Consider the following 18,279-nt stretch of genomic DNA (forward strand, 5'->3'; position numbering starts at 1 on the left):
GTGTGTGTGTGTGTGTGTGTGTGTGTGTGTGTGTGTGTGTGTGTGTGTGTGTGTGTGTGTGTGTGTGTGTGTGTGTGTGTGTGTGTGTGTGTGTGCGTGTGTGCGTGTGCGTGTGCGTGTGCGTGTGTGTGCGCGTGCGTGCGTGCGTGCGTGCGTGCGTGTAACGCTGAAAACCAACTTACCCATGTTGAATGTGCGCTCGAGGTTTCCCTATGCTAGATGTCCGGCTGGTTGATAAACCTGCAACATAAAATGTGAAGTGTTGCTTCAGAAGACAAACACCGGAAGTAAAGGAACGTCTGCTCCTGCAGCAGAGTTTATTCGGATCAAATGGAACACACGGTTGGCGAGTAACGATAGGCGCCTAAGAGTTAAAAAGCGTCGCCACTGCGAGAATAACCTTGAACTTCATTTCCATCCGTCCTACATACAGGTGACAGGGACAGAGATTCCCTTAATTCAGATTGGCTAGATCGGCGTTCCTTATGAGTATGATTGGCAACACGAGTCAAAACTGCATAAATGGTCTAGTAGTTATTTGTTAAATATTGGTTAAAAAGCAGTAGGAGCACATAAAGGTTCGTTCATAATTGCACTTACAGAGGTTCATACCACCGAGGCAGCGGGGTCTTCAATTGCTTCTCTTATTGCAGTCGTCACGCGTGGTGCATTTGCCCGAGAACGGCAGAGGTTCGGTCTTGTCGATAAGACAATGCAATACTTAGTGCGAATATTACACGTAGCCAGGAACCTAACTTCAACAGACACACACAGGCAGTAAGGCTATATGCGAAACTCTAACGGACCATTCATTCAAAAACGATAACTCTTTCTTTAGACGAAAGTAAAGAAAGTATACTCGCGCACAGAGCACATAGCCACATAATTTTCACGGCTTCAGCTGTATTCCTAGCAAGAGTGCCTTCGTTCTTTGACAAAATAGTACATTTATGAATAGTATCTGTTGAAGTCAGCGCATGTTTCCATCTCTTTAATTAGAGCATGTTTTGTACGCGGTATTCTTTGTAGCATTTTTTCCTCTGCCACAGGGACAACATGACGCCATGGACAAGACGCGATTACTCACACAGCACCAGTACCCTGCCCTAGATTAAAGAAGTCGCCTCACCTGAAATCTCCGGGTTGCGTGACCGACCTGACTGCGTCCAACGGTTCGATGGAGAGCACGCACTAGGTAGGCTTCGTTTTCATCGGCCAGCTTGTGAACGCTTCCGTCGGCCCTTCTGAATGATAATGATGATAATGACCTTAAAATTATTGGCACGTATCCACTCAGGGGTCTTGGCCAAGAGTCAGATAGATTTGATGTGTGTGCTAAAGGAATAAATTTAAGGAAGACGCAGTTCAACCACTTCCTTCTACCTTTTCACCGCTTTAGTGCTGCAAGAAAAAAAATGCTTGAAAGAACTCTTCGAAGATTTAAGGTTTGAAGGAGTGCTCGTTAGTATGCATCCATGGTAGAAACAGTGCTAAAGACACGGACTATAAGGAACAAGACTGCGCTGACAGCCAACAATCGCTGCTATTGGGCATGCACAAATCCTATATAGCTTGAAAAGGAAAGGGAATTTGGCAATAAAACTGAGGGGACAGGTCTTCGAAGGCATAGCCTGGCCTTAAGAGAACCTGTCGTTCTTTAGTTTGGGGCCTTTACCCTGGTATTTAGCCGCATGGCTGTTTTCTCCGCTGTCCAGTAACGTACGAGGTACACCGAATATATGCCTGGCTAAATTTTGTATGTTTCCCTTTTTTTGAACTTTTCACTTGGTGATTGTTGATTTCAATTGAACACGCAGGCTCGCCTTTCAACTTCCCTTACCTTAGAGCAGTTATAAAAATTGATTTTTGTATACAACTTCGAATAATCCACCCATTTCACGGCCCCTCTCTCCTAGTGGGTACGAGTCACACAATCGAGGGGCGGCAACCAGTGGCAGCAACAGCAGATGGTGCATACCGTGACTGCTGTTACCGCGCAACAGTTCCGCTCCCTTGGTGTTGCTTATTAAACGATTAGATCATTGGAAATATTGAGTCTAAATGTTTGAGCTTGAATTATGCACTGCTTGTGAAACCATATATGTCGTTCTCCATGCCTGACGAAATGAGAACGCATTCCTTGCATTCGAGTATTTGTACTTGAATCTTGTTTTCCTGCTGCAATCGAACCGTTAGCCTGGAAACTCTGAAGGGGGACACAATTAAGTGCGTTTCGAGGATTCACTAACTGTGAGCAGCATGCGAATGACCTCAAGAGCGGAAGACGAGTTCTTCATTGAGTGGCCTATATTTTTGCCGCTGTGCATATGACCGCTGACAAGCTACTCTGCATAGGGAGGGGGAACGGCATCGAAACATTGCCGAGGGAAGCGAAGAATGAATTTGGATAAAACAGAAAGAAGATGTGCGAGTAAACGTCAAAATGATATTTACAGGTAAGACGGTGGCAAGAAATTCTGGTTTTATGTCATGCAGTGTCACGAAGCCTAAAGCTTTCCAAGAACGCCCATGTCTGAGACAGAGAGAGAGAGAGAGACAAAGAGAAAATGTTCAGATGCACAGAGGTTAACCAGATTCACTGCGCAGTCGGTTACTCTGCACACGAGCACTGAAAAAGCGTAGAGAATATAAGGAAAACCGAAGATATGAAATTATTCTGTCCGCACAAACCCGAGTAAAGCAACTGATGAGTGCGCTTTGCTTTCTAATTCTGTTCCGATGCTTAAGAAAAAAAACCAAATAAAAGGAACACGCACACGCACGCGCACAGACATAATAGCGGTTTTAGAGCAACGTGGTTGACGTCAATTGTGAATAGTGTCCAAAAATTCACTGTTCTGTTAGGGGACGGCTCTCAAGCTTATCTAGCGAGGTGCAAAGATCTTTTCTTTGTCCAACAAAATGAAGTTAATATCACAGCAGGTTTGCAATTGTCTCTTTTGACAGACCGACATCTTTTATTGAGTAACACAGATTAAACAGATACACGATAATTGGACCAATAACCTAAACGGCTGATGGCTTGTCGAAAAAAAAAGTTTAAACATCATTTGACTACCCATACACAGGACGCATTCACGTTTCAATTAAGAACGGGAAAATAAACCATTCACATACAAGTAAGCCATAGATATATGCACAATTTGCGTGTATACATAGTTAAACCTGATAAAAAATGGCACATTCACTAGGCGCATTATTACAGTGATAACAATTAAAGATTGTTTAGCAACATAGTGCAATTTACATGACCGTTTAAGACTTGGGAGCGACTTTCGTTGCACAGATATCCTGCCGAATCCTACTCGTGTCCTACAGTTCTCATTCGGGACCTCTGGCCATTCCGATGAGGGAGAAGTAGGCGTTAGAGTGAATGCTACTCCATGTCATGCATAGACGAAAAAATGAGAATTACGTCACGCAGGAGGCAAGCCGTGCGAAAGGTGGAGCCTTAGAAAGGGTATTTAGTGAACAAAGGCTCTGGTTTGTCAAACCCACCGAATTGCATTGGGCCAATGTAGGTTGCCATGCAAGCACGCGGAGCAATCTCATGGTATCCGCTCTTGGCCTCGGTATATATAAACGCAACCCGACATAAAAAAAACGCAACCCATTTTCATAGGCAGATCAAACGGCTGCGTATGTTTCTATATATATACTGGGTACTCAAAATTAAGCTTTGTGGATTTTTTTTAATTATGCACTGGGAGGCACACGAAAATCACCTGTGCAAATAAGTTATGTGGCCAGGGGGAGAAAAAGTGAGGTGATAATTGTCGCTGTCAGCAGCCCGATCAACTAAATTTGAATAATTAACTTTTTATTGACTGCAGTAAGTGTGTATGTTAATTTGTATTCAAAAGTTAGAGGCCGTCGTGTTTCTACCCAGCTTCACTTGGAAGAATTATTCTAGCAAGTCTGTGCCCCGAGATACCCGACTCCTGATATTAATTGTCATTCGCATTATTACGCACGGAAGAGAGTGAGGATCGGCGCAAAGCTCCTCCCTGATGTGACGCGCCTGTTGCGTGCGGCGTTTATTCTGACAACGGGACGGAGGGATTGGCAAAGGTGATAACTGTTCCCCGGCTGGCGAAATCAAGATATGACAGCGCCGTGTACCGTGCCGTTGTTCGCTCTTGACTTCAGTAAAACAAACAGTGCTTGGAAAGCAGCAGTCACTTTATCTGCGTAGCCCAGGCAAGGACCATGCCCGCTCGTCTAATCGCCATTATGCACGCACACTACCCTCGGACTTCGCCACTCGCGCCATTATTTCGGCATGGCACCATTATTACAGGCTGCGCGGTCGCGTGACACGACAGCGGTTCCGGGTTCTTCGATCTGTCATTTCTCCAGCCGAGAGGGGAAGGGGGACAGTTATCAACTTTGCCAATGTCGCCGCCCCGTTGTCAGACTAAAGGTCGCGCGCAACAGCCGCGTCACATCAGGGAGGAGCTTAGCGCAGATCTTAACGCTCATGCAAGTGTAATCATGCGAACAAGTATTAAAATTTGGAGTAGGATATGTCGGAGCACAGACACGCTATAAGTCTTCAAGCAGATACTGTGTAGAAACACGACGCCCTCTAACTTTACAATATAAATTAACATACACACTTGCTGCAGTCAATAAACAATTGATTATTCAAGTTTAGGTAATTGGGCTGCTGACAGCGATAATTGTCATCTACTTTGTGTCCCCCTGGCCACATAACTTATTTCCACATGTGGTTTTCGCGTGCCTATATATATATATATATATATATATATATATATATATATATATATATATATATATATATATATATATATATATATATATATATATATATATATATATATATGTATATATATATATATATATATATATATATATATATATATATAGGAGCGCATGTCAGTGTACTGGTCACCTGGCCTATGAGCTCCCCCCCCCTCAACTGAAGGGAGACTTGATGCCCTGGTTCTGACAGCAAATGTCTGTGACATCGGATAGCCCCGTCACAGTTTTCATAATGCATGTTTTACGCCATCACTGTTCTCTGTGTAACATATTACCAAAATTTAAAAAAATACATGCCGGCGCTGAATTCTGTACTCTGTGGCCTTGTAGCGCCATATTTTGCACACAGTAGTCTGTGCAACAATCTGTTTTAGGCACTTCGCTTTACTGCTACAACAAAATGAGCTCATTTAATGTGTTCTCAGCAGCCCACAAACAGCGCAGCGAAGCAGCGTCTAGCCCTCGCGAAGATCCTCCGATGATACGTGGCCGGCAGGGCGCAGACATTTATATCACAAATCCATAGCCGGCTTGTAACAGAGCGGTGATCATGAATCAGATCAAGGCAGCAAAGAAATTGACGCACTATGTAGATGTCTTGGCACTTCGCGATGCTATTTAAGTTTGTCTGGGAAGCAGAGCTGGTAGAAAATAAAACAATTCCGACGTTCCTTAAAAGCAGATACGTGTCAATAAGGTAAAAACAACAATAATAATACACGATTCTTATCGTCATCATTTTAAGGGAGGAAAATTATTCACAGACTCCTGGCGTTATCACCTGTGATGATGCAATGCGATAACATTCAGGTGGGTATCAGTCGATGATCTACAGCCACATATTCGCATTATTGAATGAACCTCTTCAAATCTGCCCGTTCTTACGTTAATGGCGCTCCCTATGACCGACAGCCTCCTTAGTAGGACCAAAGAGCTTCGAGTTTTTCGCCACCGCCTTCGGGCACCTCGGGCACCTCGGATGCCCAAGCGAGTTTCAAATTACAGAGCCCCATTGCTCGGGCCTTTCGGTCGCCCAGCGTATACGCGCCGATGCGGCCTGGCATCAGCGCAACGCATTAGTTGCAGCGTCCTTTCGCATATGACCTACCTTCTTGAGAGGCTGATTCAAAGCAAGTTTAAAAATGAGAACACTTCTGGGAGTGTAGATGATGTCCCGTTGGCGATATCAGCCCACCGCCGTCTTACTTGGGGCCCAAAGGACATAAGACCATGATGAAAAAGAGGAGGTGCCCTCTTCTGACTTCCTGCATATTTAAAGAAAAAATAAGCAGCAAAGCTTTCCGAGGTGTACTAGTAAAGCACATTCCTAAAATATCAAAAGCGTTGCTCCTACCAGTAGAAGGGATTTAGTAAGCCAGCAATGACGCGTAAGCAGAAGGCCGCGGCCACGCCATGTTGAATTTATCGCACAAACTATCCGTGGCATCTTTGACAGTGACTAAGCAGGAATAGTTATTTTTTATACGCGACAACCCAAAATGCCAACAATCCTTGAATAATTCTTAGAGCCCTGTTTCATTATTATCCAACGAAGCTATTAGGGAAGCCATTTCGCCCCGCCCCCTTCCTCGATGGGCAGCAACAGGAACATCAGGATTTTTCAGACTTTTCTAGAGGTTTCCTGGGACCAACAGTGGCGACATGTTTAGCGGTGGGAGCGCTGTAACGCTTAGAGACTATTGCGAGCTACGTAGCTTGCCTAAAAGAACAACTGAGTGTACCTGGTTGGCTCAAGCTGACGTCATTGTATCAATGATTACGTAATCATAGTGATAATGTATAAAAGTAGTCGACTGCTTAGTTAAGTCATTATTCACCAAAAGGTATGCCGAGGCAACTGCGGAAACGCCCATTGGATCAGGGACTTAAGGGAAGTCCAAGCAAGATAAATTGATGCCTGTCTGGCGGTGTAATATTGTACGGTTACTGCATCTTCTTGGACCAATTAAACGCAATTTTTTTAATGATTCATTCTTTACCCCTTCATTCAGATACGGTCAAGAGATCGCGTCAACACTGCTTGGAATGTGCCCCCTAAAATGCTCCCTGAACGCCTACGCGTTTCTGCATTGCATAAGAAAGAATGACAATATTGTTTTCTCACCCTTAATTGTAGGAATGGCAATCTCTAGGACCGGTAAAGTCGCTGAAGGCAGCACAAAGGACGAACTATCTTTCACAATTTATTTGAACGAATGTAGCCACAAAATGCAGTACTTTGACTGATTAGTAGCTGAGTTTTGAACTCCAGACTTAACGATCGACGTGGTCAACCGGGCCTACAGCGCACCCACGCTCAAGGTTCATCGCAACTACCTGCCACTTCGTCAACGTTCCTTCCGGGCCACCGTGAAATCTGTGAACTTCATGAACAACTCCGAGGCAGGTCGCGAAGAAGCGAATGCATGGGTCTGGCAGCAAACAAAGTTCAATATTAAGGACTTGCTTTCTCCCAATACGGTGACTCCTGAAACACTGCTCACTTTGTTGAGCGCCGTGTACTTCAAGGCAAAATGGAACTCTCCTTTCGACAGGCGCGGCAAATGGCGTGTGATGTTCTACGTCAGTGGTGTAAACGTCGTGAAAGTGAACGTGATTAATCAAATGGGACAGTCTGAGGAACTGGATGCTCCGATCCTAGAGATGCCGTACAATTGGGAACACATATTTTCATGATTATTCTTCTTCCAAAGAACAGGGAAGGAATCTGTTCTGGCCGCCAGTGTATCTGAGCGTCATTGCAAGAAAAAAGGTTTTGACCCTGCATGAAACATTTTTTTAAAACTCGACGTAAGACATCTCTCTCTGGTTGTTACAAAGTGCGTGCCCGCATGTCCCTCTCGATATGGCCGCCATTGACGCATCAGCCACGGCGCCGATCACGCGAGGGTGGGGAGGGAAGCTCACCCATTGTTTCTCAACTCACCTCACGTGTTCGTAACGTGAGTAGCCGGCGCGCGACGAAGTACAGGATAGCCGCAGCGATCATACAGACAGAGAAAGACCGTCACGATCTTCAGCAGCGAGGTACCAGAAGCCTGACGCTTCTTCAGACCGGGATTTCGACGGGTACGCCAAAGAGAAGCCTCGAGTTCCGAACTGCTCTCCGTGAGACTCTTACCTTTCTGCCAATCGTGTTTAGTCTTTTGTTTATCACACCAACGCGTTTTATTTTTTGCATATTCTGTTAGTGTAGCGCCTGCCGTGTTTACTGCCGTGTATATTTTTGATTTGTCATGCGAACTTTTTTATTTCTTCTCTACACAAGTTTTCGCGGGGTGAGCTTTCTCTTGCGCGTCGCGTTAGAGTTTCTACGCAGTTAATCTCTTGGCTTCGGCGAAGCTACGAACAATTGCGGGCACTTTGTGTGCGATGGTTTTCGTGTTCGGCCGCCTAGTTTTCTTTTCTTAAATTCTGATTGCTTGTTTTCGTGTCGCCTCCCGTCTCATGTCTCTGGTTCGCAATTGGTAAGCAGTCGAACCAGCCTTAAACGCGTGCGGAGTGGGTCTGTTGTCGACTGATGCTCTCCTTTCCGTAGAGCGCAAAAATTTAACGACCCTATTTTGGCGCTGGTCCATATCCATACATAGCCTTGTACAAAGACTTAAGTAAATTTATATCAACCCAGTCTTTCTTACGCAAATAGCATTATTGGCCTACTTCAGCCGTTTTTATCCCATCCATCCATCCATCCAACTTCTCACACCAACTCAGCCTCCCAAGTTTTCTCTCTGCCTGGGCCACTAAGTATGTTTTCCTGGTCGTGATGTCATCGCGGTCATCCCATTGTCGTCATTCCAACTTCGTGACGTTTTTCTCCTGTCATGCCATCTTCTTCACGCCTTCTGCACCGACAAAGTCACCGAAGTTGTACAATAGCTTGGACCGCTGGGAATGGGCTCCTGGTTGTGTGGTCCTCGTGTTGATTGCATCGCCGTCATTTTAGCTTTCTAGACACTCGTCATGCCATCGTCGTAAGAACATAGTTTTCATACAGTCGTCATGCACTCGCTGTCACACTGCCATAGTGATGCCGTCATAGAAGTACAATCATTGTCATTCCAGCATCGTTATCGGACTCCCGTTATACTGTCGTCGTCACCCCTTCTGCTCCGTCCCAGTGACCAAGCTGTCTCGTAGCTTGGGCCCGTAGATGTTTGTTCAGGGTCATGATTCCATCATGTTCACTGCATTGCCGTCATTCCAACTTTTTATTGGACTGTCTTTACGCCGTCGACTCCACACAATCGTCGTCACACAGCCGTGGCAATACCGTCATCGACATGCTGTCGTTTTCATCGCTGTCGTTACTTCAGTAACGTCATCATATTGTCGTCTTGCCGTCTTCATCATAACACCATCGTCGTTTCATCGACGTCAATCTTTCTTTGTCATTGTACTGTAATCACGCTGTCGTCATTCAACCATGATTATGTCACCCTTCTCGCGCCGTCATCGCGGGACAGTCGATATTATGCCTCCAAAGTCGGACCGTCGTCGTAACGCCTTCGTAGTCACGCTATAATCGGCAATACAGCTTCATCATCCAACTCTCGTCATGCTGTCATTGTCACGCCTTCGTCGTCAAACAGGCTTCCTAATAAATTCTTCGTCACGCCATTGTCAACATACACGCGTCGTCATCCCACTGTCCTCACGCTGCTGTCATGCGTCCGACGTTACTGCGCATCATTGTCATAAAGTTGTCGTCATGCATTCGATGTCATAGCGTCGTCGAGATTCCATTGCGGTCGTTCCATGGCGATCATTGTAACTTAAGACACCCAACTCTCTTCATGCCGCCGTCGTCGTGCAGTTGTCGTCAGGCCATTCTAGTCACGCTCACGTTTCACCGTCACCATCACGTCAGTATCGTCTTCCCATTGTTGCCATGCCATTGTTGTCATGCTTTCTTCGTCGATGCATCGATGTCACTCCTTGTTCAATATTTTATTGTAATCATGCTTTCACCATTCAATTGTGATTACGCCGTTTTTCATGCCGTCGTCCTCCCACAGACGCTATCATTCATCCTTTGTATTACCGAGGCCACCATGCCATCTTGGTCACACCATCGTCGTCTTTCCCTCTATGTCCGGTTGTCTTGATATCGTCTTAGTCACACCATTGTTGTTTTATAAGAAGAAAGGGCTGTTGATCGGAGAGCAGACGGGAACATACAATATTCTAGTTGACACTTACAGAAAAAAGTGGAACCGGGCAGGCCATGTAACGCGTAGGACACATCCCCCGGTGGACGAGTTGAGTTCCGGAATAGGCGTCCAGGAAAGGGAAGGGCGATCGAGGATGGCAGAAAATTAGGTTCGAAACTTCGAATGAGCTAACGCAAGGTAGATCGCTGTGGTAGGTCTTCGTCTTGCACTAGACATGAAAATAGGCTGCTGCTGCTGATGATGATACTGATGATAATGGCCGCCGAGCGTTGGCGGTTTTAGTTTCTGTAGGGCAAGTACACACCCGGTCAAGCTCAGACGTTGGTGCTGATTGCGTGAGAAGACCCGCCTCGCCCATTTTGCTAGTGGTTTATTGCAGCTCGATGCCTCACTACTTCTAATAAAGAGGCTTTATTTTCAACATCGCACATTCCGCAACTGAAGGCAGCTGTTTTTTTTTTAGAGCGCAGCTCTTTGGCGCCCGTTCCCGCGTTTCCGGTGGCTGTCGGCCTCGCCGTAACCAAGGTCCTCATCCGCACGCTCCTTTAGCTGCGCGCGCTCCTGCTGCCATCTTTCACGATCGGGGCAGGTCTTGCTTTCCCCTTGCCCTCCAAACCCGGATCACGTGTTCTCGCCTACCCTTTCGCCCCCTTCCCCCGCGCAGCGCCGTCGCGGTGACTCTCGCCGCTACCTCCACTCCGCCCTCGCCGTCCCTTCTCCCGCAGTCACGGCACTGCCGCGCTGCCGGCAGCGGCCGCTCCTTGCCGCCTCGCGCGTTATCCACGGCTCTCCGCTCCTCCGTCTCTTCGTCGCGTGGCTGTACGGCTCTCCTCCGTGCCTCTCGCTTCCCCGTTTGCGGGGCGCGTTCCTCCGTGGCATTTGTCGCCTCTGGCAGTACTTGCGTCTGGCTGTCCTTCTCCCGCCTCCACTCTTGCTCTATACCTCCCCTTACCTGGCGCAGTACCATGGCGGTGACTCGAAAGACAGTTATTGTGTTTCGTCCCCTTACTTCTACTTCCAACCCCAACCTTCTGCAGCCACATTAAGTCCTGTCTGTGAGTGAATGAGTGTGTCATCTCTACTCAATACCCCTGTTCTCGACCCGTTTCCTCATTCACCATCAGAAGAAATAATAAATAATAATCTCGGTGGCGGTGACCCCCTATAATATGGCGCGATGGAGCGTCGCCGGAATGCCGGCTCGATAGCGCCGGATAGCGGTGTGTGCTACCCAATCCGAAACGCAGAACCGCCTCCGTTCAGCACCGCGTGTTCTCTATGCGGTTGCCTGTTGTTGAATTAAGGCAGCAGCTGCGTTCAAAGGTCGCATTACCAAGAAGCGTAATCATCGGCTAATTTTTTTCCATCTGCTGATCGTTGCTAGTACACCTTAAATTAAACGCAAAAAAAAAACCGTGACAAAGTTAACCTGGAACCCCCACCGCGTCTGACCTGCCCAGAAATGCGGGCAGGCAGGAGGAGGGGCGCCAGTCCCCTGGCATCCTTTCTCAGTGACTGCATGCACGGCGCTGCGTAACTGAATGGGCACCGCAGTAAACATTGAATATTTTGACTACACTGCATCATCAATTAGGCTTTGATTTATATTTGAAAAAGACACATTTGGGAACACCTTCGGAAAGTTTGAGCACTATGATTTTTAGTTTGACCACTCTGTGAAGGTGGATGGCCAGCGAAGCTGTTTAGCATACGACGGACAGGTGACACAGAATATCGAACAGAGGTACGAACTAGTTTACCGTGATTTTTATATACTGTTCTGCTACAGCCCCCAACAAAAGTTCGCTTTGCCGGCATGCAGCTGAAGCCGGGCGCCGGGCGAATTGGCCGGGCCCGATGGCGAGTCATGTTCGGGTTACATCCGGTGGCGCCGCCGGACCGGCGCCGATGAACCACTTCACCAGGATCGCCTGATACAAGTGCCTCTCGTCCATTCGTCGGAATTCGCACAGCAACCCGCGGTGTGTCCTGATTGGAGGAGTTCGAACCGATGGCAACTGCAACGACTCCTGGTGTTATAAAAGCCCGAACCACGGGATGCTGGAGAGAGACGACGACAGCGAGCAGAGGCGTGCTCCCGTTTCTCACCGCACGCTTTTGTGCGAGTCAATTGTGCCCCGGCCTCTGAGCCGTTCATGTAACACCCTTGTACATATTGCATATAAATGTTTTGTTTAATCACCATCGCCTTGGATCCTCCTTCGCAGCAGTGGCGGCAGCGTTGAGACGTCTCCGTCACAACAGTTGGTGGCAGCGGTGGGATCGACCGGCGTCAGCTACCCCGGCGCGGTGAGAGCCTGAAGTTTTCCCCTCAGTTCACCAGACTTCTCTAGCACAGGTTATCGTAGTTTAGAGTAGGGCTGTGTGAAGGCCTGTGGAGAGCTTTGAGTGTTTCAGACCTAGTAAGAGTTTTGAAAGCAAAGCTAGTGTCGAATGAGTAAATAAGACAGTGTAAAGAATTGCTTGCGCGGGTCACGCTAGTAGCTCGATAGTAGGGAACGGGAAGGGAATTCTAACAAGGCAAACGGCAAGAGGCCACTATGAACAATGGAGAACTTTCGGGTGAAGGAACTCGACGAAATTTTTGAGGAGCTAGGCGTTACCGTAGGCCATGCGAAACGAAAGCAAGCGGTTCTTGATATCATGAAGAACGAGAACGCAATGGCTGAGGAGGCCAATGAGGCCTGTGCTGCAATCAAAGAGCGCTGTGAGCGCGAGGTCGAGGAGGCCGAGAGGCAGGAGCGTATACGTAAAGAAGAGGCTGAGAGGCAGGAGCGTATACGTAAAGAGGAAGCCGATAGAAAAGAGCGGCTAGCGACAAAGAGGTTGGAGTTGGAGCTTGGGCAGTCCTCGCGAGCGGTAGCTTCTACGACGGTTCAGGCGAGCGGTCGAAGAATTCGGGACCAACTGCTGCCGTTCGTTACTGGTGAAGACATGGCAAAGTATCTCGTTAATTTCGAGCACGTTTGCGAACGAAACGACATCGAGAGATCTCTTTGGGCACAGAACCTGTTAGCTATGCTTTCTCGGGATGCATCTGACGTGATAACGTGCCTGTCAAAGGAGGCGTTTGAGAGTTACGATGATATCAAAGAGGCTCCATTGAGAAAGTATAAGTTGTCACCCGAGGCTTTCCGGCAGAGGTTCCGGTTCGCAAAAAAAGGCAGTGAGTCGCACATCGATTTCGCATTCCGCCTTAAGGCTGACTTGATTGAATGGCTTAAGGGTGAAGAGCATTATGACGATCGAGATAAAGTGGTAGAGTGCGTAGCATTGGGAGGGGGAGCAATTCTACCGCTGCATCGAAGATGACGTCAGGCTCTGGCTGCAGGATAAGCTTCAAGAAGTACAACTGAACAAGGCAGCAGAGTTAGCTGAGGAGTACTACTTCCATCGAGGTTTGCATAATATAGCCGTGCGAGTTGAAAAAGCGGAGAGGAAGGACGCTTTTACAGAGCCCGATAAAAGGAAACCGTTCACGTATCGCAGTTTTCGGAAAGGCTCATCTCCTCTTTAAGAAACTGTGCGGAAAGGCTTAAATGAATCGCAAAAATCAAACCATAAGGCCAAGCAGTGCGCGGATGCCGCACGCGCATTTGAGTCGCGGAAGCCGCTAATCTGCTACAACTGCAAAAAGGAAGGGCACATCGTGGCAAACTGCAAACAGAAGGTTGCTTTTCCAACGATTCGAGAAACAGAAAAGAACATGCGGTTGCTGGAACCCTATATGCAGAAGATAAGCGTTAACGGAAAAAAATACAAAGCACTCCAGGAATAAGCAGCCACTATGGACGTGGTCCACTCTTCACTAGTTTCTCCAGACGACTTCACGATAGAATGCGCGTGGATAAGTGAAGTTTCTGAGGAGCAGTGTGCTCGCTTACCGATCGCTACGGTGATCATTGAAAGCACTTTTGGTAAGCTTAATACCGAAGCGGCCGTGTCTGCAGCCCTCCCAGAGCATTTTCTTATCTGTTCTCTAACAGCTCGGAGCAGCTCCTTAAAGAACAAGGAAAATCGTTCTTTCCCAGCTTGGCGTGCATGGCCCTCACGCGATCGCAAGCGCGGAAGCTCCCACAGAAACTTGATACTGCACCAGAGAGTGAGACAAAAACAGCGGCCGAAAAGCGTAACCCGAGCAGTCAGTCGACCGGGCTGGAGAACTCCCGCAGTAGTGTAGTCGAGCCGTCTGCCGCGGAAGAGGGTTGCGTCATCCCCACCGGTGGAGAAACCGAACCGGCGCCGTTGGGCGAGGTGAGCTCCCCGTTGACCCCAGTCTCTGACCGCTGGCATGAGCCACTGAACGTTGACTAAGCGACGTTCGTTCGAGAACAGCAGGGGGATATCTCGATAAAGGACTTGCTTGATAGTGCGAAACTGGGAGCAGCGAGAAAGCATGTTTCATTCCATGAGAAATGTGGCTGGTGGTACCGCAGTTATACGGATGTACAGCGTCGTAAGTACGAGCAGCTTTTAATCCCTTTAAAGTATTGCCGTCAACTACTGGACCTCGCGCACGAGAACGCGTAGGCAGGACATCTCGGCTGGAAGAAGATGAAAGCTCGACTTGCACAAGAGTACTACTGGCCTCGTTGCTGTAAGGACATTGAAGAGCTTGTGCGCTCTTGCGATACATGTCAAAGGGTTGGCAAGAGTACTGACAAATGGAAGGCGTCAATGAAGTTAGTACCAGTCATAAGTGAGCCTTTCGGTCGGCTGGTAATTGACACAGTAGGGCCAATTCCCGAGTCCGAGAGCGAATGTCGATACATATTAACTGCCCTGTGTGTCGCAACGAAGTTTCCGGAAGCGGTGCCACTCAAGGAGCTCAATTCTCCTCAGTTCTTTGATGCGCTCCTTTCTATACTCGCTCGAGTCGGATTTCCTTCGGAAATTCAATGTGATAATGATATCGTGTTCACTAGCTGCCTAACCTCTACTTTCCTGAAAAGGTGCGGAATCAAAGTGTTCCACAGTTCGATCAATCACCCGCAATCCAATCCAGTAGAGCGAATGCATTCAGTGTTGAAAAGAATATTGAGAGCTCTTTGCTTTGAGCGGAAACGTGATTGGGGAGCATGCGTTCCAGCCGCAATGTTCGCTTTGAGATCTGCTCCCCACGAGAGTACGGGCTTCAGCCCAGCTGAGCTTGCATACGGTCGGTGTTTAAGAACACCGCTGCGCATGCTACGAGAGCCTTGGAAAGGTTACGATAAGGACCCAAACATAGTTGCGTATGTTCTTAACTTGCTTGAGAGGCTCGGAAGAACTAAAGACCTTGTCGAGAGCCACCTTAAGGCTCCACAAGCATTCTCAAAGGTGTACTACGACCGGTCATCAAGGAAGCGCACTTTCAAAGCGAGGTCTTTTATGATCGGCCCGGAAATATGACCCTAATTGAGCACGACAATGAACTACCGTGCGAAGAGCCGATACGTAGTAAGCCGTATCGTTGTTCTCCCGTACAGAAACGGATTATAGCGGATGAGATTCAGCGCTTGTGTGACCTAGAAGTGATTGTGCCGAGTGAGAGCGACTACACCTCACCTCTAATACCAGTCCAAGTACCGGGAAAGGATCCCAGGCCGTGCATCGATCATCGAGGCCGCAGTGCGTTAACCCGAGATCAGATACCGAACCTCGAGGAAAGGGTGGAGGCGGTATCGAAGTCGAATTACATATCTACGCTAGACCTAGTGCGAGGCTATTGGCAAGTCTCCCTCACAGAGCGGGCCAGTCGCTATGTATACGCTGCGTTCGTTTCCCCGAGCGGAACCTTCCGCCCAGTCATGTTGAGTTTTGGGCTCAAAAACACGCCGTATTGTTTCTCCTGTCTAATGCATCAAGTGCTTCGTGGCCTGCCTGATACGCACTCCCTTAGCTCGACGATGTCGCCATCTTTTCAAACACTTGGGTCGAGCATATGGAGCACTTACGACTCGTGCTGAGCAGGCTGAAAGAAGCAGGTCTTACGGTAAACCGGCGAAGTGTCACGTTGGTTGCGCCAAAGTGACTTACCAGGGACATGTGGTGGGGCGCGGCCGACGAAGACCGTCTGAAATCAAAGTAGCCGCGGTCGTGAACTACCCCCAACCAACCACCATGTCCGAGATAAGGGCCTTCTTAGGCTTGGCTGGATATTACCAGCATTACGTGAAAGGTTATTCTGCGCTTGCTAGTCCCCTGATGCACTTAGAAAGTCTGCGCCAGTGAAGGTACAATGGGACACAACAAAGGAGAACGCGTTTCAAATGCTGAAACAAGCCTTGAGCGAAAAACCAGTTCTAATGGCGCCAGACTTTTCAAAAGGTTTTCTGATCCAGTGCGATGCGAGCGACCATGGTATATGGGAGCGGTGCTATGGCAAGAGGACGATAACGGCCATGAATGGCCAGTGTTGTACTTGAGCCGCAAGCTAACTTGCAGAGAAGAGGCTTACAGTGCCTCTGTAAAGGAATGCGCCTGCGTCGTGTGGGCTATGGAGAAATTGGCCTGCTACGTTGCCGGTTCCAAGTTTGTGGTGGAGACCGACCACTGCCCACTGAATTGGTTGAATAACATGTCGTCTAAAAGCCACCGGTTGTTAAGGTGGAGTATGACGCTCCAGCAGCACAATCTTGTCGTTCGCTATTAGAAAGGAAAGTTGAACGCGAACGCAGACGCATTGAGCCATGCGTTCTAAACACTGCTGCCACCGAACTCCTCGTGACTTGTATTTCGTTACTTCATGAAACGCTAATTATGTTGTTATTACCTGAGGGAAAAATTTAGACAACTCATCTGTAGCCTCAGCTTAGTGTTTTCTGACCATGTGATTTCAAGGAAACCAAATATTTATTTTGTATCGTAAACATTGCGTGTCCTGACGTGACACGTTGTTTGGGCCGCGCTTGAGAGTTCTGTATACCACATGTATCTCTTGTCGAAGAGGGAACTAAATTGGGATAGAGACAAAGTTAGAAAAATTTTGATACGTTTGAGTCTGATATTCTGACGGGTGAGAAAACGGCACTTGCTTGTGTTGGGTGTTGCCGGTTGTCGGTCGGTTCTCGGATGCCCCAGAAATAACCCTGACCGGTGCCGAGAAGAAAGCCTGTCGGAGCTGCCAAATAAAGCTGGCCGAGACACCTGGGCGACAAGCCGGTGGACGAGTGACCCTGGCCTGGCGAGTGGGGCCTGTTCACTGGAGGGAGCGTGGAGCCGCCTGTTCCCCGGAACAAGGAGGGGAACCTGGATGGGCTTAGTGAACAAGCGCGCCCGGCATCCGAGCCACGAGGGAGCAGCTCGTCTTCCTGGCGCATGGTCTTGCGGCGGGGGTGCTGCTGTGCTAGAGCTCCTAACAAAAGGTCGCTTTGCCGGCATGCGGCTGAAGCCGGGCGCCGGGCGTATTGGCCGGGCCCAACGGCGAGTCATGTTCGGGTGCCATCCGGTGGCACCGCCGGAGCGGCGCCGATGAACCACTTCACCAGGATCGCCTGATGCAGGTGCCTCTCGTCCATTCGTCGAAATTCGCACAGCAACCCGCGGTGTGTCCTGATTGGAAGAGTTAGAACCGATGGCAACTGCAACGACTCGTGCGGTTGTAAAAGCTCGAACCACGGGATGCCGGAGAGAGACGATGACGACAGCAAGCAGAGGCGTGCTCCCGTTTCTCACCGCACGCTTTTGTGCGAATCAATTGTGCCCCGGCTTCTGAGCCGTTCATGTAACGCCCTTGCACATACTGCATATAAATCTTTTGTTTAATCACCGTCGCCCTGGATCCTCCTTTGCAACAGTGGCGGCAGCGTTGAGACGTCTCCGTCACAACAATACATTCGCGTGGACGGCGCGACCGCCGCCCCGAGGAGCCGCAGGAAAATAGACACGCTCGACGTTTCGATGGACGCGCCACTACTGGAGAGCGGAAGGAAAGGAGATACGCGAGTGCTTGGATCGCCGACAAGGAGAGGGCGGAGCGAACGTAGACGTGGCCGACGCGGGTCAAAATGTAGTATCGGTTGTAATCAGATTAATATCTGATACGGGTTGCATTTGGACCGAATATATAAAACTTATTTTTGCAAATTGGCGGAGTGATTCAAGCCTGCTTCGCCTCCGCTGCGTGTCGGCCGGGCATATCGCTATCTTCAGGATCGGCTCACGTTTTTAAGCCTGCGGGCATCGGTCCGCTGGAAACTAGCCATATACAGCTTCGCTGTAACAACTAGCGACAAAACGTTTAGGTACCGAAAATCGCCTATTTTGGCGCCTATAA

General features: G+C 48.5%; 1 protein-coding gene and 1 non-coding gene across 2 annotated transcripts in view; both read left to right on the forward strand.

The window, feature by feature from the left end:
* Nucleotides 1–18,279, forward strand: part of LOC142588772 (ipis-1-like) — a 41,855-nt gene that overhangs the window by 11,740 nt on the left and 11,836 nt on the right. The window lies entirely within an intron of this gene.
* Nucleotides 17,988–18,171, forward strand: LOC142589095 (U2 spliceosomal RNA). The gene has a single exon (XR_012829821.1). It is a non-coding gene; the product is annotated as a U2 spliceosomal RNA (small nuclear RNA).

This window comes from Dermacentor variabilis, chromosome 7, assembly GCF_050947875.1.
Source record: "Dermacentor variabilis isolate Ectoservices chromosome 7, ASM5094787v1, whole genome shotgun sequence".
In the NCBI taxonomy this organism is placed as follows: Eukaryota; Metazoa; Arthropoda; class Arachnida; order Ixodida; family Ixodidae; genus Dermacentor; species Dermacentor variabilis.